Source organism: Wasmannia auropunctata, unplaced genomic scaffold (genome assembly GCF_000956235.1).
Source record: "Wasmannia auropunctata unplaced genomic scaffold, wasmannia.A_1.0 LD335939.1, whole genome shotgun sequence".
Classification (NCBI taxonomy): Eukaryota; Metazoa; Arthropoda; class Insecta; order Hymenoptera; family Formicidae; genus Wasmannia; species Wasmannia auropunctata.
The window spans coordinates 227,180-248,512 of NW_012026951.1; the positions used below are offsets into that span (position 1 = coordinate 227,180).

The window sequence follows — 21,333 nt, forward strand, 5'->3', positions numbered from 1 at the left end:
TTAGTACTATCTTAAATAAAATAAGAAATAATATTTTTCAATAATTTTGCCACAATAATTAGATAATACAATTTGATATCGAATTAAAATTTTTAACAGCTTATTGAAAATATTAAATTTCATTTAGCAAACATAAACAATGGTATGAATAATTAATTTGTTTACAATAATAAATAACTTTAATTATTTAAATTTTTATGTAATTATTTTTTAAACTGTATTTATTTTATTTTAGTTCAATTTAACGCAAGGAAAAAATCCTTCAGCCAGAACATTGGTAATGACTGAATAAAAAATATTTGTTTATTTGCAATCTTGGCAAAACCGAAAAGTATAAAATTTATCGCAATTGATATTATTCTGTTTTATAAATTTTAATACATTTCAGTATATGTTGTAAGTTTTTTATTTTATACCTACATGTAAACTAATTAAAGTAAAACAAAATTTTTATAAAATAGTCATATAAGATAATATCGAATAATTATCTTATACGTCTATTAAAAGATGTTATGTTGAAGATTTCGCTTCTGCTTTGTTATTTTCCAAAATGCAATAAAAGGGGTCAGTCACTTTTTTTTAAATTCCAACAATTAAATGCAATTCAAATTCGAGTAATTAAAGTTTTGGCGGCTTTAAATGCCTGTTTTGATTGCGCGTCAAAGGTAAATATCCGCTCTTTTATCTCATAGAATATCTAAATCTCCGCAGTTTATACAAGGTGTCCCTAAAGCCCTTGACTAAACTTTATCAACGTATTCTACCTAATCTGAATAAAGAGACGAAAAAAATTGAAGATTAAAATATCTTGGGGACACACTGTATAAGCTCCACATAAGCCCTGAGTAAATTTGTCTGTAACTCGCAAGTTAATTAACGATAATGATGTTTCTAATCTACAAGAAATAGTACAATTGATGCAGTACGACGTGCAAGATGAGCAGATCATTTTAGCGCATCGAAATAAATTGCTCATACCAGATACTCTAGAAATAATACGTGTTCAACAGATGACGATAGATAGGGAGCTAGAGTTGACGAAAATTAAGGATTCATTCTCGAAAACTGAGTAAGTGAGACTAATAATAATAAAATAAATTCTATTCGTTTAGATGCTACATATATTATAATCATTTAGTACGGTATAAGATATATTACACATACTGGAGTGAGCCTTTCCTAAGAAAACGTGTGATGGAGGTAGCCGACTGTGCGAGAGTGACAGCTGTGCAGCTTGGGGACGTCGCCTCACTTCAATGATATCATTAAAGTGAGGCAAACATCCCCAAGCTGCATGGCTGTCACTCTCGCACCACTCTTGCGCAGTTCGACGATCCCCACCACCCCAAGGTTCATTCCAGTATGTATATATTTCACTGGGTAGTGCATATATATTATTATACATAATGTGATGTATTATAGTTAATCTTTCTTTTCTATTTCACTTTTTACTGACTTATAATTGATCTACGGTTACACAGGATCGTGATACGCATACGAAGAAGAACTCGCCGTGAATCGTTCGGAACGAAGTTCGGCTGTGAGTCGTGCGAGGAGTCTGTGTATTTTGATACAGCACGCGCGGGACCTCAGCTTAAACTTACACGGCTTCAGCTTTCACGTCGTCCATCCCGTGTTTAGAGAATGGACGCGTATCTCCGAGAAATCGATATGCAAGCGCGGGTTAATTGCAGACGCTAAATCGATCGGATGCAACAACGGAACAATCGATCGACATCGGTGATGAATTCTCGAGCATCTGCGAAGAGCAGCTCGACAAGGTATCTCCCGTTCGTTTAGATAGCACTATCATTCCTGACATTGATACGTATCTCGTAACTTCTTCAGGTAGCCGAGAATCTTGATCCCGGTATAAGGGTCATCAGCGAGCCCGGACGATACCACGTAGGTTCGAATTTCACCTTAGCCTCGTATCTGCATTCCAACTATCTGACATTTCCGACGGCGGCGCGACGAGAAGGACGAGTATTACATGAGTTGCGGCGTATACAATTTATTTCTATACGAATTAATTGCTGGCTCTGCAGGCCAAAATACCGGAATCGGTTTTCGAGATATGTAATACGTAATTCGCTTGAAACTATATACTAAAGCGGTGTTCCTTCTTATTAAATCATACGGGATAATTGTCAATTTTTCATCGCAGCCGACGAGAGACGAAAAATTCTTTTCGAATATATGGGGACCGACTGCCGACTCGTATGATTTAATACTTAAGGACGCTGCCTGAGTTTCATATAGCCGATTGGTTAGTTTGGAAAAATATGGGCGCCTACACGTTAGCTCTTTCCGATACGTTCAATGGATTCCCGATTCCAGCTGTGAGACCATTTATTAGGGAAAGCCAATGGTTAGTGTCTTTATATATACATAAAAAAAATATATGCAATATTTAAAAATAATATCTCCAATAGTTACATAATAATAGATATCTGAAATTAACTTTTTCATAATTTAATAGTATAAATATTGATTTTTGCAGGGAAAATTTTCTGTCACAAATTCATTAAACATAAAGGTGTGTTTTCAAAAGATAAAAATCGACGATATTAAATATTATAGAACTAATGCAATATATCAAGTATTGTCGAAGAATTTCGACATATAATTATATTTTTGATAAATACAATCTGATCATTAGTCTTTAATGTTTTAGATCATTCTGCGAAAAAATTTTATTAGCATTAATGAAGTATTGACAAATATCAATTCTCTTTATTTTATAACAACGTAAACATTTTTGAATAATTCTGAATAAATCTCTTTTAATCGTGTGGACTTTTATAATTAAATTATACATTTGGAAATCGCATGTGTTTCATTATTTTAATACGTGCTTTATTGTTGTATAGCACGTTAACGTAAAATATAAATATTTTTGGCAAGCATATTTTTAAAAATGTTTTTTTAGACACAAAGATTTAAAGGAGATCCTTTGATTGACGTGAAAAAAGACAGGTGAAAAGAAAAAAGGTAGAAAAAAGACTGATAGAGAGAAAAATAGAGAGAAAGAAAAATAGAAATAAAATATATATTGTTCAGAAGGTTCAGACACATTGTTTAGAAAGTTTTTACAAATCTTTTTTTTTTATACAGGCGATATATTATATTAATAATAGTTTTTCGCGCAACGAAAGTTGCAATTCGATTTATTCGCTTTTATTTGAAATGCACGAAATCATCAAGAAAATCACGGACTGTGATATTACAAATATTTATCAGCCATGTTAATTATTAGATATTAAATATTTAATTATTTATTATGATTTTTACAATTTTTTTATGTGTACCATCCCTGTATTTATCCATGATGGCTATAAACGCGCAAAATTATAGCGGTGTAATTGATTAAATGTACATAATACAGTTGCGAAGAAGGGTGATATGTAAGCTTTCGGCGAATGTACACGGATACGCGGGTGCTTTAGAAGCGGCGAGTGACGTGACGTAAATAATCCCGCGATTACGTACACGACTGGGCCACATTACATTATAACTCTGCGGCTAATCTTTATTCCCAACAATAAACCGGCGGCGGGGCGCAGATAAGAACCGCGGCCGGGGCGGGGCTATAAAAAGTACACAGCTTCATCCCGAATTGCGGGAACCCCCTTTAATGAGGCACCGAACAAAACGAGCGGAAGAACAATTCTATATTTCATCGCGGCTGAGGAAACTCAGCCCACGCTCGGCCCATTGACATCGATTCTCGTTCCGCGCTATCTTTCATCTTTATCGCAAATCCTCCGTAACAGCCGCTTAGAGCTGAGTGGCACAAACGACTATCGCGTTTATCATTTGCAGATACCGTGCAACGAGGCGAGTCTGTCCATTAATCTTCCATAAGGCAGACGATTGTGATTTTTGTTAACCTAACGATAATTTTTGTATAAATGTACAGAGATGACATTTTAAGTAATTTCATAGGAATTATTGATTTTTTATTTATGACAAAGCAATGTGGTATCGTATACGCGTTTCTTTTTCCGTTACTGACCGCATCACTGACATCTCGTAGACACTCAGATGGGATCGTTATTGCGCCGCCATCGTCATTGCCTCTGGGAAAACTCGAGATCAGGTGTTTCTTGTAATAATCATCGCCGCTCACGACGTGTCCGAGGCAATCGAGCGCATCGAACGGCAAAATAAGATCGACCTCGTTGTCAGTGGGATGTCGATTTCGCGACGTCCATTTCTCGCCTCTCGTCTCTCAATTCGATCCCTTTTTTTTCCTCCTCTGCCCATTTCCGATGTCTCCCTCCCTCATCCCTGGCGTCCGATGCCGTCGAGAGACTCGGCCGTACCGGGCACTAAGTATGCATAGCCCGGTTTCCGGGTGCCGGGTACGCGTTCGGACTTCACCTCCGACCCCACGGGTCGGCTCGTAACTAGTTGGCACAACGCCATGCATAGAGGCGCGCGCTAATAAGTATACCGGCTTTCGGGGTGGCGCGGGTATCGTTATGTCCGCTAATATTCCAGTGGCTGACAAATGCTCCGATACCCGCCACCGTCAGTATCCGCTCGCACACCTCTCTCGATTCACGGCCCTTTTTTTATATCTACTGGGACGCTCCTTGCTCCGCATCGGGTTAATTCACTTGATAAAAAAACATATAAGTATTTAAAAAATTACTAGATTATACGACACAAATATGTATTTTAGTTAACGATTAAATAAATATTTCATGTTTTCGCCGAAAGATCAACGTGGGATTGAATAAAAACAAAAAACGCGAATGAAGATTTTATCAACACTGACAATTCGAGAATGTTTTCGTGAATAATTTTTTAATATAGAAAAATTTGCAATGTATATAAATATAAATATATTTAATGTCGATTCTCTGTGTCGGGAGTTCTTGCTATATAAATGCCGCAAAAATTGCTTATTGGGTTACACATGGTATAACTTCAGGAGGGAAAATATCGCTCAGCGATGATACGAGAGCGAATATGAAAGATAAGGCTGGATTAAGAGCGACGATCTATTGCGAGTTGAGTTTTCTGGATTAATCCTTTGTATAACTCGTAGATCCAACCGAGTTAACCGCTTGAGCGTTTTCTCTCTCTCTCTCTCTCTCTCTCTCTCTCTGTCTCCCTTTGGCGTGCAGCTTGATTGGCTTCGCCGCAGTTTTCACGGAGAAAATGGCGAATCGGCTGTCAACCCACTGCAAATACACGTGGATTCGCGACGGATTAAGAATTGGGGTCGCAAAGGCCATCGCGATACGACCGATTGTCTTTTTCTTCCCGTCTCTCTCTCTCTCTTTCTCTCTCTCTCGTTTTTTGGTTGAACGTTGTATTTTTGGCGAGAGAACCAATTTCATGCGCGTCACACTGTGAATGACGCTACTTTAATAACTTTGAATTGCGGTCGCGTTGAATCAATAACCAGCCATGCACGGGCACGCTCGGCTGCGAGATCTATGTATCTCACGTTCTGACGTACATATTCCAGAAGGATTAGCAGAAAATGAAGTAATGAATTCATTAAGATGCATTGGCAGCCACAAATGGTTAGATAAGAATTACTCCCTTTTAAGTTAGCGAGAATGAAGCTGAATATGTTATACTTATATCATTAACAAGTATTATATATTTTCTCATTTTAATGACTTAATCATTCTCACATATGGTCTGGATAAAAAGGTAAATAGAAAACATATGATTCAATATACTAAACCAATATGACTCAATCTGACGCAAGATGGATCGATTGCTTGCTTGTTAAGACACATTACGCTATCAGTGTCTGCTTTTATTTAAAAGAGATGTTGCGATTGCTATTTGGGACTCATATTCTTCGTATTATTGTTTTGAAACTGCTATACGTCATAAAATTATTGAAAATTTTGTCAAGACGGCTGCCTTTCATTACCGTTCCATTCTACACAATTATTATTTCCACGTGTCACACGCACCTCGATAAATTATTTATAATTAATTATTAGATATTCTAATGGATATTGCGTGGAAAATGTGCAAAGCACGCGTGACTTTGTGATATTGCGGTGCACGTTGCTTGTGCGTATCACACAGCTTGGCAGATAAAACAATATGTTTGCTATTTATTTGTAATTTCAATTAATGGGTCGAGACCTGCCACATTATTTGGAAGCTTTCGGGTCCTTTGAAGTATTATTACTTCAGTACGTGATATATATCGTTACGTACCGGAACGCGTTGTAACGATCATTTAATTAATTCACGGCGAACACACGCGCGGTTTTGGTTAAAATACAACGTTGCGCACGGCACGTATGCAATTTATGCTTAAAAACATATCGCGGACTTTATGAGTCAACGGGCGCATGCGTCAACATCCTTTGTGAAAATTCAATCAGCTTAATTCCGCTGTGCTTACCGTGAATTAACGTTACATAACACGCGGCTGTATTTTAGAATTGTGAAATGCACTTGCGGCTATTAGCACACGACGATTCGTTAATAAACTCACTTCAGTTCGAATTTCAAATACAAAATTCTCAACGAACAATTTGCTAAAGTAAACCTCGTTGAAATAAACTAGCAATAAGACATTTATAAAAAAAAATCTTAAAGATCGATTATTGAACATTGACATATCTGCGATTAATAAGTCATTATTCGGTAATTTGCAAAAGCGTTGTTCATAATTAAAAATAGTATAATATATATACAATAAATATATTATTAATTATATACAACTGTAAATAACATATTACCTACATATATAACATCGCAAATTGAATCAAAAGAGTCAAATCTAGTATCTTCTTTCCAACGCGCGACGTCGAGGATGATTCTCAGGAGGGTTCGCAGACGGTTGCACACACATTTTTCATCTCGAGATGTTCTGAAAAGGGGTCGATGTTGCGCGTCCGGGTGGATCAAAGAAATCGGCGTACCTAATTGCTATTTACCCCGAGCAATCCCTCTTCCTCCCCCATCACCGCGAGCGAGCCAGTTATACCGTATCATTCTACTACTTTCGGAAACGATATCGCTTCTCCCATTTACCGACGCATTTTCGTCGTAGAAAGAATTCCAGGAGGTCCTCTCTCTCTTTCTCTATCTACCTCTCTCCTTTCGTCTTCTATAAAGAGGGTTGTCGTCCACGGGACGAGCTCGCCCCGGAGACTCGTTACAAGGGGGCCGTGTAACTGCCACCCCCTTGCCTTGGAATTTTCATATCCAAATAGTACTCGACATCGAACGGTTTCAGCCAAATGCACGTGGAGAGGAGGGCGGCCCCACTTGAGCGCGCGCGAGCAAACGTTTGAGAAAAATAAAATAACGTCTCGGAATCGAACGTGTTATTCGCCGCTGGAAGGTAAACGGCCCCCTCGCGCGCACTCCTCGTGAAAATTCTCGCTATTTTTCCAACGTGAATTTGAGCTCCCGCGACGGAGTGGGTTCTTTCTTTTTCTATACTTGCGCCACCGTGTGCCGAAAGAACACATCCTGATGTAAGTAGGATACTTGTATTAGTCGTCTAGGCGGCTTGAATGATGAGATTCCCCTTCCTCTCCCTCACCTTCTCCCGGCATCACACCGGCAATACACTTGGACGTCTAACTGCGAAACAACGAATGCCGCGCGCGAATGAAACTAACAATAAGCGCGAAAGAAATTGGGTCTCTTGTAACGATTCCGTCAAGATTTTACGCAATCCGCTCTTACGTCCTTACTGCCAATTTTCCTTGGACGCGCGATCTGAAATCCTTTTACGCCAAGTATTCTATATATTTGTCCGGAAAATATCGCAGGAGATAGCAGGGAATGCTGTGTACACGAGATACAGCTGGATCGAGAGAGAGAGAGAGAGAGAGAGAGAGAGAGAGAGGATGCGCGGATGCGAAGACTTGGAAGTTTATAACAGCGCGCGGGAGACAAAGCCAGCTGAACTCGATTTTCCGGCTGTCGTTAAACTAACGGGTGTTACCGACTGCAGTTTTCTCTGCTGCTCTCGCCTTTCCTCTACGGGCGCATCCCGGAATGGACGCGAAAATGGAATGTTATCGCGTATAAAAAATTCTAAAAAAAAAAACTCGTTTATCTTTCCGCCTCAACTTGCGCCGCGGATATTCGTGAGGTTCAAAACATCTAAATGGAAATAATGAAGTAATCATATCCGGTCCAAGCAAAATAAAAATCGCAGGGTAATATATCGTGAATTTAATTCACCGGAACCACTTAAAAAAGAAATATCCCTCCCGTCCGGCCATAACACAAAAGTGCATGCTCGAGTGTTTACGATTTGAAAAAAAATGCTCTACTTCTCCGCGCAGCCCCCCCCCCCCATAATGCGAGATTAAATTACTAAGCTCCCCTATAAATCCGTGGAGGAGGTACGATTATTGCTAACGAGGGAGTGCGTTGTCTTTGCGCGTATATATCCTCGCATCCTCACCGTTGCAGGCACGGTCGTTTTGGGATCTCGCAAAAAGCTCGACTCGCGCCCTTTTTCAAGATTAGCGTCCGAGGGTCGAGCGAGGACGACGCGGAATGGGGAAAGAAAAGAAACGGGCGAGGGAAAGGGCGAATGTCGCGAGGTGAAAACGGAAAGGACGACAGGCGGCGAAGACGGTATAGCAGGAAGAGTGAGAGGAAAATGGAGAGAGGGACACGAGTCTTTACGAGGGACGCATAACTCATGCCTCTTATTGAAACTTTCCCCCTCTCTCCTTCATCCTCTCGAGAATGGATTAAGACAGCTTGCACGGAATTTGTCGAAATTTCCGGGACACGTAATTTATTCTCTTGTACCTATTACTGCATCTTTCCATTTCGAATAGATCGATATAGATATTTTGTGGACAACCTCCTCCAGCCAGGAATTATCTTGCATCGCGTGTGCCGATATCTCTTTGACGTGTCTATATCACCGTTGATGTTGCTATTTCACTGGGCAGTGGATAAAATATTAAATTACATACTATTTGTGAAAATATGCTCTTTAATATTTATGAATTTAAACTGAAAAGTATTTGACAGCCAAAAATATCTTGCGTTTTTGTCAATTACTACAATTCATCAAACAGCTAATAATTTATTAACATTAATTTTGAATTAAAGTTTATTTCTCGTAGACTATTATAGGGAATGTTCTAATGACTAACATAGTCACAGTTTTAGACATATCAAGTGTGTAATATAGTTGACAATGTCACAGACATAGCAGGAATGTCTGAATATGTTCATAAGAGAGTGGCGAGACTGCGTTGTTAAACTTCTTAATTATAGATACACAGAAAGAACGATTTTTGCTGAAACATCTAAAATTTAGCTGAATAGATCTGAAAATAATTTTGTTGGACTATCCAAATAACTATGTTGGAAGCTCAAGCATGATGAATATGCTGCAAAAAATTTTAATTTTCTATAGCAACCAGTTTGAGTTTCCAATAATTATTAGAGTTTCCAATAAAAATTCAATAATTATTTGCCTAGTTTAGCAAAATTATTTTCAGATCTGTGTCAAACTATAAATTTTAGATATTCCAGTAAAATCGTTCTCATTGTATAAAAAAAAACCATATGAAAATATGGTTTTTATTACATATAATCCCATCAAAAGTGTGATTAGTAATAAAATACCGCTTATATCACACTTTCAAATCGATCTATCTCCCATCCTTGTTTACGTCTTTCGCCATCGTATGAGACCAGAACGAATAAAAGAAAACGGGTAAGGCATAGAGCTGGAGCGAGGAAAGGATAAAGGATAACGGTGTTCGGGGCGCAGGCACCTCGGCGGGGATACGAAATTGCGTGACGCCGCCGCCGCCACGTGAACGAAATACTCGTTCCCCTTCGCCACGTGACACTCATACCTCGGCTTCGACAGCCTCCAGCCTTCGAAGAACTACGAACGAGTCCTCTGGGGGAGCAACTTTCGGGCTCGCCACCAGCGACGGACAATTTCGCTCGATTACGTCGCCGGCACTCGCGTGTGTACAAACCACAAAAGAGCGCGTTCGTGAGGGACCGTTTGCGCGAAAGTGAGTTTTGTTGTCTCTCTCTCTCTGTCTGTCTCTCTCTGCGGATATATATATTCGTGCGAGCGGACGAAGCTGTAAAGAGAAATTTCGTTAAAGCGAGAACGATGCGGTAGCTCCTTGATATTGAAACAAATGGGATCTCTCTCCTTGTGTCATCTTGCCCGGCTTGCCATTTCGTTTTCTTTTTTTTTTTCTTCTTCGTCGTGACTATCGGTGGTCGCGGTGAAGGAAATGCGTATACCTGTACACAGTATGGTTAGAATACTTCTAAAATAATTTCTAATGTCGAAATACACGATACTTTTCACGTGTTGCGTAATACTCGCGGTTGAGCAACTAGATTAATTGCTTAAGTCCTACTTCTCACGCGCGCGCGCGTTTACCTATATGCAGCTTCGCTTTATCGTCCCGTTCGTTCGCGCGGGACACGTCCGTATAATAATTGGCCTAATCTAATCTGAGTTCCCTTGTACGGCGCAAACAAACTGCAGGAACGCCGCGTCCGGTCATTCGGAAGTATCCCCCCGTCGTAATTGCGGTGGAAGGTGATATTATAGAGTGCCCCGTGGATCGGGGCGATATTTCACGGTGATATTACACGCTGTATCCGCAACAATACCGAAACTTACTATGCGAATACGCGGCGCTGCGCTGGTTCGGTGTCGTTATAAATCGTAGGGAGAGGCGTAGCCGGGCGTTGGAACCGGAGTGCCGGAATTAAATTTCGCACGGGCAACGCGTTTCCGCCGCGAGCACCGGGCACAGAAAGAGAGAAAGAGAAAGGGAAAGAGAGGGAAATAAGCACGCGAACGGAATAAGAAAAATGGCGAAGCGCAGAGACAAGTGGCGGAAAGCGATGGCTCTAACTTCCATGTATAAATATTTCAAGCGCATTGTAAATTAATGCAAGCGCGATTACGCAATATAGCAAGCACGGGATCAAAAAGGGAGAGAAAGAGGGCGGAACAATTCTAAAATAAAATCCGTCTTGCAGTTGCACGGCTTCAAGTGTTGCGTATAAAAATTGAGACGAGAGCGAATATTAACTCGTACAAAATGGAAAAAGCACCGGAATAAATATTCAATAAAGAATGTGAACGCATACCAAGCGGGTACTCCTTTGTGTTGTCCGCGGCTAAAAATAAATCTCTAAATCTCTTCCATTTAATAATAATAATAATAATAATAATATGCCGATTACCGATATTGCAAATTATGAATTATCAATAGTATTAATTTTAATTAAAGAAGGCGACCATAATAAGCATACCAGCAACTGAAACGAATGTTATCGCGCTCATGAATAAACACGAAAAATGACAAGCTGGCGACGCGCGTTTTGTTCATCGCGAGGATTAAAAACATAGGAAAAGCTTTCGTGTAAATATCTTTCTAACGTTTGAATTAAATTTTGCAGAGAGCGGCACGATCCCGCCCGTGGCAAACAATGGATAAGAGGAGGAAAAATGTTACCAGGCGCACGCAAGAAATATAAAGCAATCTTTCCGGCGTGCGTTCGTGTTCCTGCAGGAGCATGCAAAGGTCCGGGACGGAATTGTTGCTCGCCACATTGCCGGATGAACATTGTTACAATACAATGTGCATTGCATAAATAATGCCCTTAATGTAAAATGTGGCGAACAGTAAACGGCGGTATCTTGACTGGACAAATACAATCCGTTGTTATCATTAAATTTTGGAAAGTAAAATTTGCAGATTCACTCTGCGTTTGTCCGATGGAAGCAATTTATTAGAAATTGCATTCTTTGTATTTAATAAGAGAATTAAATATTATTTTATTTTGGGTCTAAATGATACTTGTACTTGTGTCAGCAACTTTTTTCAACGAATAATGATACTCGATGAATTAACGCCTGCAAGTTTCGACTTGCCAGTATCGAAAGTACAATAAATTATTCCTCTTTGTCTTAGAATCCAATCTTAATTAAAAATGAATTGCTTTTTCTTCTTTTGGCGACGCGGCTTTCATTCGAGAGACGTGCCGCATTCTAACATTGGTTGCCGCCGGGGAGAAGCAATAATACCGGAGAATGCAGTGGTTCCCTCGTTTATCACGCGTATAATTGCGCTCACTTTACGCCCGCTATACGAATACCGGAATATACGCGTCGGCTCAATGTCGTTATAAATCGTGCCCGTGCTCGGCGTCGTCGTGGGGGTGGGGGATCGCGCGATGGGTGCCCGGAATTAAATTTCGCAAGGAGCAACGTGTTCCCACTGCGACGGGCTGCAGCGAAGAAGACGAAAACGCTGTCGCGCCCGGGAAGGGAACGGAAAACAACGTTCCTGGCACGCGTAACGGAAACGGTATCCTATAAGATAAATTTTCATGGGCATAGCGGAATAATTGCAGACGCGGGGAAAGAGTGAAGGAAAGAAAGAGAAAGAAAGTGAGACAGTTCGCCAATTTAGAATTGGTCTGAGAGAGTATTGTATAAAGCTAGGCCTCAACCACCTCGACCGTGAGTACCAAAAAAAGTAAGAACTAATGTTTAACGGAACATGTTAATGCATGCTAAAGTAGGGAAAAATAAGAAAGATCAAGTTTCTTACACTTTCTTGCACAAGATAAAAGAATAAATGTTAATTTTTTATACTACATTTTCTATTTACTTTTATATTACATGAAGATATATTTTTTCTTGTAATTATTTGGAAATATATTGGTACGTATATTTTAAAATATATAACTACTTTTATGTTATCGAAATGAAAACACTTTATATTCACTAACATCATTTTGAATTTTCTCTACATGTAAAAAGTAAAAAAAGTTAATATTGTAATTATAATTAACGTAATTATAATACAACGTAATTATAATAAACTATTAATTTTATAAATTGTTTCTCTGAGGGGTTCCGCGACGCATCCCGTATGCACGGTTATAAATCGCGGCAGCATGCAGTAAAGGGAACGGCAATGGAATTAAATTTTGTACACGAGCGCGAAGCGTGCCGTTGCCATTGCGCTCGAATGCAGGCAGCGCGAAGAAAACGACAGGGGTGGGTAGATGGTGGTGGTGATGACGGTGGCGCGCGCGGAGGAGGCGGAAAACAATGTTGCTGCGGCATGTCGGTGTGCAGCAGCAGCAGCAGCGTCTCGCAGACATCTCGTGTGCGAGCCGCCTGTCCCATCAGTTATCGTCAAAACGCCTTGAAAATGCCTCAAGCCTCGCGGGCTGTAATAATTGAAGATACTCGCGCGAGCAGGGGAGTGGGACAAGGGGACGAGGGAGAGAGGGCGGAGAGGGAGTCGGGGCGAAATTGAGGTGAGGTAAATTGAGAGCCGCCCTTGGATTAAGGGATGAGGACGACGACGCTCGGCTGCCACATGCGTCCGCGGCGATGCAGCTATATATGCTCTTGGTAAATTATTGCGAACAGATACTGCATTGCTACTGCCGCCGCTCGGTGCGTCGCTCGACGTTCGAAATTGTATGAAAAATATACAGGATCCGTAGAGTAAAGGTTTTTTTGCCCTAATTATCAGATGCGCTATTCAATTCTCGATCTTTGCGTTGCAGTATCGTGCAGACAGATTACGAAAGATTATAATGATGTATATACAGTACAGAAAGATTATAATAATGTAGACGAGAGTTTTTCGAATCAATCTTAAGAATTATATATAATTATAGCAATTTTAATTTTGAATACATACTTTAATTTATATTTAAAAGTAATATAATTAGAATATTAAATAGTTCAAATTCTTTTTCTAGCGGATTAGCCAATATCAAGTCAGTCGATAAAAGATGGCAGGTAATATGTAATATAATTAAACCAAATCAAATTTCCACATGAATTATCGCGATTAAAGCATACATATTATCGTCAATGCTCAAAATATATCTTCCGACGAAGTCGCTAATGAAACGTAAAGTAAATTAATTAATGAGTTATAACGTCATCATTACGACAGCGACTCTTTCAGATATTAATTACGCAATCTGTTTAGCCGATTATGACAAATGCGATGATGTAACAATCGGATTGAATCGAACGAAATCTATGATAATTATTGTGGCGACGATAATTAGTAGACAATAATAAGATAATAACCGTCACCATGAAATAGTATTGATAGATTCAATTAATACAATACATAGTTTAATCATAATCAGACATATTTAAAAATGGAGGGCCATTACTGGCCCGATATAATACATTACAATTTTGAATTTGATTGTTTCCCACGTAGGCACGATAAGAATCTGTCTACCTCGCACATTTAGACGCACGAAACGCGAAAATAAAGAGTAAGTGTAACTATCGGCGTTTTACTTTAAACTGGTGACAAAACACGTTCTCGGCAAGGGAGACAAATTGAAATGCGCCATATAAGCGCACGATATTCTATTACACTAATAACCATTAGAATTAATTGTCATCATAATCGAACGACGAACGACGGCGGTTACGTAACGGCGCAACTATTATATCGCCAGTCGTTAGTTAGCGGCGCATAGCCGGCCGAAATAACAAATTGTTCGCGATGAAATTTCAGCGTTTCATTATCTTAAGTGCTTCGCGCCGACGACGGATGTATCGAGCCGCCGCGCCGCGTTTCCGGGCATTAACGCCAACTGTAATATTTCGTTGCGTACGTACGTAAGCGACGCGCGTTCAGCCGTAAGTGGCCGTTTCTTCGCTGCGGATAAATCAATTTGAATGGGGAGCCGCTACGTCGAAATGGCAATTACACTTTATTACCGAGCGCGATCGGTACCGTCCGTGCGGCGCGATACCCCGTTCGTGAAATTCGCGCATTAAATTCCGCAGCCTCTGTAAATGACCGGGTATTTTTCGCGCTCGAAATACAATATTCATAACGGTGCGCCCGGCATGTTGCACGTAGAACTGAGGTAACGGCACGATATTAACGATCTTCTTATTTGCACGAGATTTCGGAACCGTTTATTGAAATCACGCATATCGTGTGGGCCGCGAAAGCGTCGAGCAGCTGGTTCCTTTCTGTTTTTCAAATAAAACTTTTGCGGCACAGTGCTGTTATTGTCGCGCGTTGCTTTCGTGACATTATCTTCCTCCCCGCTAAAAGGATTTACCACGCATATATGTATATTTGCGCAATTTTATTAATTTATTATTAAATATCTTTCAGTGATAAAAAGAGTTAAGAATTTCTATCAAAGAAATTTGAGAATAAATAGAAGTATTACGCGTTTTATCTACGCCCTTGCACCTGAGTTCGCCGGGGTTCTTTAACATTTAATACCTGCCCCGTGGTACGGTATCGATGCTACTTCGAACGAACGTCTCTGCTTGGTTGGTTGGAAACCGGTAAGCAGGTTTAGAAATCATTACTAGCTCTCTAAAGAATTCTACGAACGGCAGTTTGTCGAATCGTATGCGTCTCGGGAGAATTGGAATAGTGAGTGTACCCAGCGGGGGTGGTGGGTTTGTCGAGAAAGGAAGAGAAAGAGAGAGAGACAGACAGAGAGAGAAAGAGAGAGAGAGAGAAAGAAAGTGAGTGAAGGAGCCATTTCACAGAATGAAGATGTATGCGAAGAATCAGGAAGTCGCTGCTTGCCTTCCTGCAGTGGAGGAGCTAAAGCACTTTCGTTTCCGTGGCGAGCGACGCGAGGAACATTAGACACCCCCTCTCCCTCCCCCCCGGAGGAGAGCCAAAGCGGCAGCGTCAACGACGACGAAATTGCACGTGAATTTATTTATTTCGTCCGCGTTGTGTTTCCGTTTCCTCCTTCTTTCTTTTCCGGCCGCTCGGCGGGGAATCGCAGGAAAATCGCGCGACGAGGCGGAATGCGTTAAAAGTGGTGAAAAATACACGAACGGCGCTTCGTGCGTATATTTGAGACAGCGTCCATCGAGATTTCGTGGAGATAGCGATCGGAGATGAAAAATGCATCCTTGGAGTATCCGAACGATATTCCACGACTTTCAAATAATTTCAATTATATTAAATAAAAAAGAGGAGAGATTAAAAAAAAATTATTCAGTTAATCGTTATTTAGAGAGATTCACGCGACACAATATATATGTGTATACATATATAAATTCGGTAAATTGTATTTCTCAGTCGTACGTACGTTTTTGAGAAAATTTTGCTTCTTCTCTCTTTCTACCGCAATATTATTTTCTAAACTATTGATAATCGATCATTACATTCTCGTGTCTCGTGAATAAACTTATTGAATATATGAATTTCCGATAATAATAAATTTTTTCGATCGATAAATTTGTATTGAGATCCTTTCGATTACGTCCGAAAGGGTTGAAAGGGATTTATTCGACGTAATGATCGATCTGACGGCATAGTCGATTTCCTCTTTTCGATTCTGACGTGATTATCGCAAAACGTTTACCATGCGGGATTCGCGAGAATCGTTTAGCACCGGCGCGCGCGGCCGGCCGGCGCTTCGGCAAAAAACTGCACTCCGTTGACCCAGATGCGCGTCCGGCGGACAGGGCTTCATTTTAAAGGCCGTAAAAAAAAGCGCCCTTTTTGCGATCCCGGTCGATCCCGCCGTGTCCGCGGCGCGCGGAAAAACGCGCGGTATTGCGCGCGTTCGACTTTGATCGCTTGACACCATCGCCGGGTCGACCCGGACGAGTACATCGGTCGTTCATCATCGGCGAAAGTTTGATAAAACTTCATCGTCGGGGTCGAGCAACTCCGTGAGTCGAGGAGCAGTAATGAAGTGAAGCCGACGAGGTAGATAATGATTAATTTAATTATCTCTCTCTCTCTCTCTCTCTTTCTCTCTCTCTCTATTTGTTTCTTTCTCTTTCTTTTTTTCTTTTCGACACGGATTATGATTCCCCGGCGTCGCAAAAATTCGCCGCCAATCGCCGCCGGTGACTCTTCAGCATTCCCCCCGGATTACTTTTTGCCATTGATATCGAGAGCTATGAGCCGAGAGTTATGTGACGGTAGGATTAAGATCTAATTTGAATAACTGCGCGTCTGGTAACTTTTATGAGAGGCCCGCTATCGGCCCGACAGGAAGCAATTATGTATATTGGAATGGAGCGTGTATTAATTGAAGAAGTTTCACTCCTCAGCACGGACAAATTGGCTAGCAATCTCGCGACGGGGAAAAACGTAAGGCTCACTAAGAATCCCGCGGGAAATTGTCCGCTATAAATTTTCCACTGTTGAACCAACAGATCAATACGTTGGAAAATTAAATGTACTGAAATTAAGAAGATGCAATATTCGCTACATAATTTAGAAAACATTCGCGGCAAAAGGGAAAAATGTAACATTGTAAACATCTTCCTACATAACTTCAACAAGTCTCATTACTCTTCATATAGTTAAAGAAGTTCATTTAAGATGCAATTTTATTTCAATAAAGAATTTTTATGCAACCGGATATATTAAAATGAATTTTAACGGTTTGGCAAGGAGTATAAAGGATGTCTCGAGTATGTCGAGTAAACCCTTTAGTATCTTCTCAAGTAAGCCTCGGAAGGACAAGAACCGGGTGCGATGGAGATGTGTCTTCGGCGTGACATGAATTGGAAGAGTAGGGATTAGAGGGTGGGATTTTCGGGTAGGAAAAGACCTAAGCCAGTGAAATTAATTTAATTCCTCGTCATTTTCATTTCACTCTCTGCGTTGTTAAAAAAAAAGAAAGGAGAGGTATGAATTCAACGATAATTGAGGAAGATAGTACCGCGGAGAAACGAGTTTTTATTGTTTTTCACACTCTCTCTTTTAATGTAACCTTAATTTTATCATCACTGTCAAGAGAACGTGACGCGCGCTCCGCGTTTTATGTCCCGCGAGACTAAAGAGCACAATTGTAGTGAAATATTAAATTGTGATAAAATTGTAGTAAAGTCAAAATATGAGTTTATTTTTTTTTTAGCGTTGTTGTTAACGTTCGGCAGAAGAATAAAAAGTTCATCACGAACGCACACATGCGTTTAAAATATTAAATTTTAGAAAATATTATAAAAAAATACCACGTCTTTATTCATTTATTTTAATTCTACGTCCTTTAATTTATTACATTTTCATTTTTGTTTGGACGTTTGTCCGTATTGTAAAACAGCATACTCTTTTTATGATTGAATGCACTGTGTGATGCAGTAAATTCGTTTTGCTGACGAAACTTTTTTGAAAAAATCTGCTGAATTTATGGACGCGATTATGGACGAGGGGAAGTTAATTTAAGATGCAATTTTATTCAAGCGAATGTAGCATATTTTGCGAATTTAAATGTTGGGTGTTTGCGGGTCTGAAAGAAAGCAAATGATGAATTGCCCTGGAATTGTTTTATGAGGTATTTCTGCGCGACTAACACCTTTGGCTCTCCCCGGACAACTCTTTTTCTTTCCCGGTCACGGACTGTTTCTTTCACTATAATATTTCTTTTACCTATGAATAAAGAACAACTTCATAGCAGGAGATAAATTCTCCAAACATGTATATTGTATAATATAGACTTGTATAAGACAGATGCAGATTAAGCGAATTTTTCTCATTTGCAACAGAACGAGGAATTTTTGCATGTTGCTTTCAAAAGCACAAAGATGCCTTTATAGTTATAATTTTCAGTTATAATTTATTATGTTAGATTTGTGAATAACATTTCTCTAAAGTTTTTTACTAATACAAGGCTAATAATATTCAAACCGTGAATGATATAAGTGACGCAACGTGCAACAATACATTTATGACACCTAATTTTAAAGTATAAAAATCAAAGACAATTAAAAAAATAGAAATTTTGAAGTTTTACTTGAGAAAATCTCTTTAATCTCGGTAAAATGCGCTTGTCATTTTGTATATTAAAATAAAATGTTGGTTTATAATTAATTTAAGATCAAGATATCTCTCTTTTTCTTTTTATCATCCTTCTAAAATTAACGACGCGATCTTATTTCTCGACGGCTTTCATATTAAACAAAGAATGGAACAAAGGATCGATAACTATCTCAGAATCTAAGAATTGGTGCAAAATGTGAGTCGATCATTACGTAAATTATGCTTTTCTTTGACATACTTCTTCCTATCCCTGAGTCTTGCAAAACTGCAGCAAAGATAATTTAGTCCTTCGTAGACAGTTTTAGAAAATACACATACTGTATACATATGTTCCGTGTTACCGTAAAATCTTATTCTCAGGATAAGACAAAAAATTCATATCGCTCTAGAGAGAAATAACAGATATATGTCAGGAGTCGAGAATAGCATAGGTAGCTGGTTATTTTACAATGCCCTACAATCATCCTCTTTCTCCAATTTATTGTTCTTTTTCAACTAAATTTTAAACATAACGAGAGTGTGTTAAAAATTTATGTTTAAAACTTTCTTAAATTAAAGCTACAAATGAATTTTATATATTTTGACTTTTGACATTTGATTCGCAAATAGTTTTACGTTTCATATTTTTCACCACCAAATATGACTAAAAAATGTTAATATTTTTAGTAAAGAAAAATCGGTTTTCAATTTGTCTAGAATTTCTTAGTTAAAGAAAAGATTTCAGAACAAACTGTAAATCAAATTAGATCTTTTTCTGCGGCAGCAAAAGCTCTAGCACTATCATTCGCGAATCGCGAAAAACACGTGACTGATTTTATTTTATTTTTTTCTTGAAGACCCCCTTCTTAAAGCTACAATTTTATAAAAATTCCTTTCGCAATTTCTTATCGCTAATGCTAAACGAGTATCAAGACTGGAAGCTTTACAATTCGCTCTCTACTGGCGTTCGATTCCAAAACGTCGCATATCTCAGCGTTTGATTGAAATACGATGGACAGCTTTCCGATCTCTTTGTTTCCTTCTAGTCTGCTAGAAGTGAGTTTCACGATGACTGAATTACAGCCAGCTGTCTTCTGCATCGACTGGATGAAACATTGAACTTCGCAAATGGCGACGACTTTTATGCCCTAACGTGAAAAATAGTATTAAAATTTTTTTTTACGGATCTTTTGTGCGGCTATAGAGTTTTACGACGAGAAAATTTCGCAGCAGTGTAATAACGGAGGTATATAAAAGAACGCGTATTAAACTGCGACACTCGTCATCCGATTGGCATTCTATCGAGAATGCACAATTTATTTGCAGATTTTACTGCGGCGAGGTGGCAGTATAGTCTTTACTTCCGTGTGGATTGAATTGCGTAGGAGCGTCGCTCTGATCTCTTTGGAGATCCGATCCTTCACCAGCTAAATTATATATCTGCCATCGTGAATATAGACTAAGCAACGAGGTACCATCGCGCGGCGTCTGAGGTAAGCAGATAAAGCTCTACAAGCGAAAGATAGGGAGAGGGAGAGACAGAAAGGTGGAGCTTCCTGTAGTCGGCAAAAGTACGGAGGGATCGGAAGCTCGCTTAAGACCGGCGCTTATCATTCATTCTGCCTCCGCGCTCCTTCATCTATACGGCTCACTCGCCTTTGTCAGCCGCCTCCTCGAAGTGTCTATGATCGGATGAGCTGATTAATGGCGGGTACACAGGATTTTTACCGTTTCGGAGCAGCGATGGAGAAATATCGCGAGAATACAAATGAAGTGTAAGCGAAGAAGCCTTATCTACAATTCTGAAATCACGGGGGTGACACTCATCTCTTTCACGATAATGCGGTGTCTATAAATTTTGATACGTAAAGATATTAATATTATATAATAAATTAATATACTGATAGATTTTTAGAGAGAGAGAGATTAATTTTATGAATAAAATAGATTTAATTTTTAGTTTTTTGACTGATTTTATAAGCAAGTTAAGTTGCCGACTGATTCAAATTTTCAAATTAAAATTTCAAGATTTTAAATTTCAAAATTTTATTTGTATATTATTCGTAATTATTTTATTTCGTAATTAGCACGAATTTTTACAAATTTAAACGAGTGTGATCGCAAATCTAAAAATTCTATTTAGAGCGAAATGAATATCTCACGATACATGGAATGATTAAAAGATGGGACCTGGATTGCCGTAAAATTGTATAATCTTACTCGAGGAATTTGCGGATATGATCTTGCTACGGCAGATTCTAAACGGGGGTGGAAGAAGAAAGGATGGCGGAGAGGCGGGGGTGGGGAGGTCATTCGCAAGACCGAGGCCGAGTCGCGGCGCGCACGAAAATCGCTTGGGATTCGCGCTGTTTTATGGGACGTTGGAACGCTCGTTTCGCATTGTTTGTTCGCATAATAATTTACGTGCCGGGTTGCTTGTAGGATGACTGCCGGCGCGCGAGGGCTGGCTGGCTGGCTGGCTGGCTGGTTGGCTGGCTGGCTGGCGGCACGAATAAGAAATGCTCTATATATGTCGCGTCGTGTGAAATAGGAGCAGAGGAGA

At 39.6% G+C, this 21,333-nt stretch overlaps 1 protein-coding gene and 1 pseudogene across 1 annotated transcript in view; one reads left to right on the plus strand and one right to left on the minus strand.

The window, feature by feature from the left end:
* The window catches only part of LOC105455105 (agrin-like), a 143,309-nt gene that overhangs the window by 105,106 nt on the left and 16,870 nt on the right, over positions 1 to 21,333 (minus strand). The gene's annotated exons all lie outside the window — the stretch shown is intronic.
* Positions 470 to 2,531, plus strand: LOC105455098 (annotated as a pseudogene).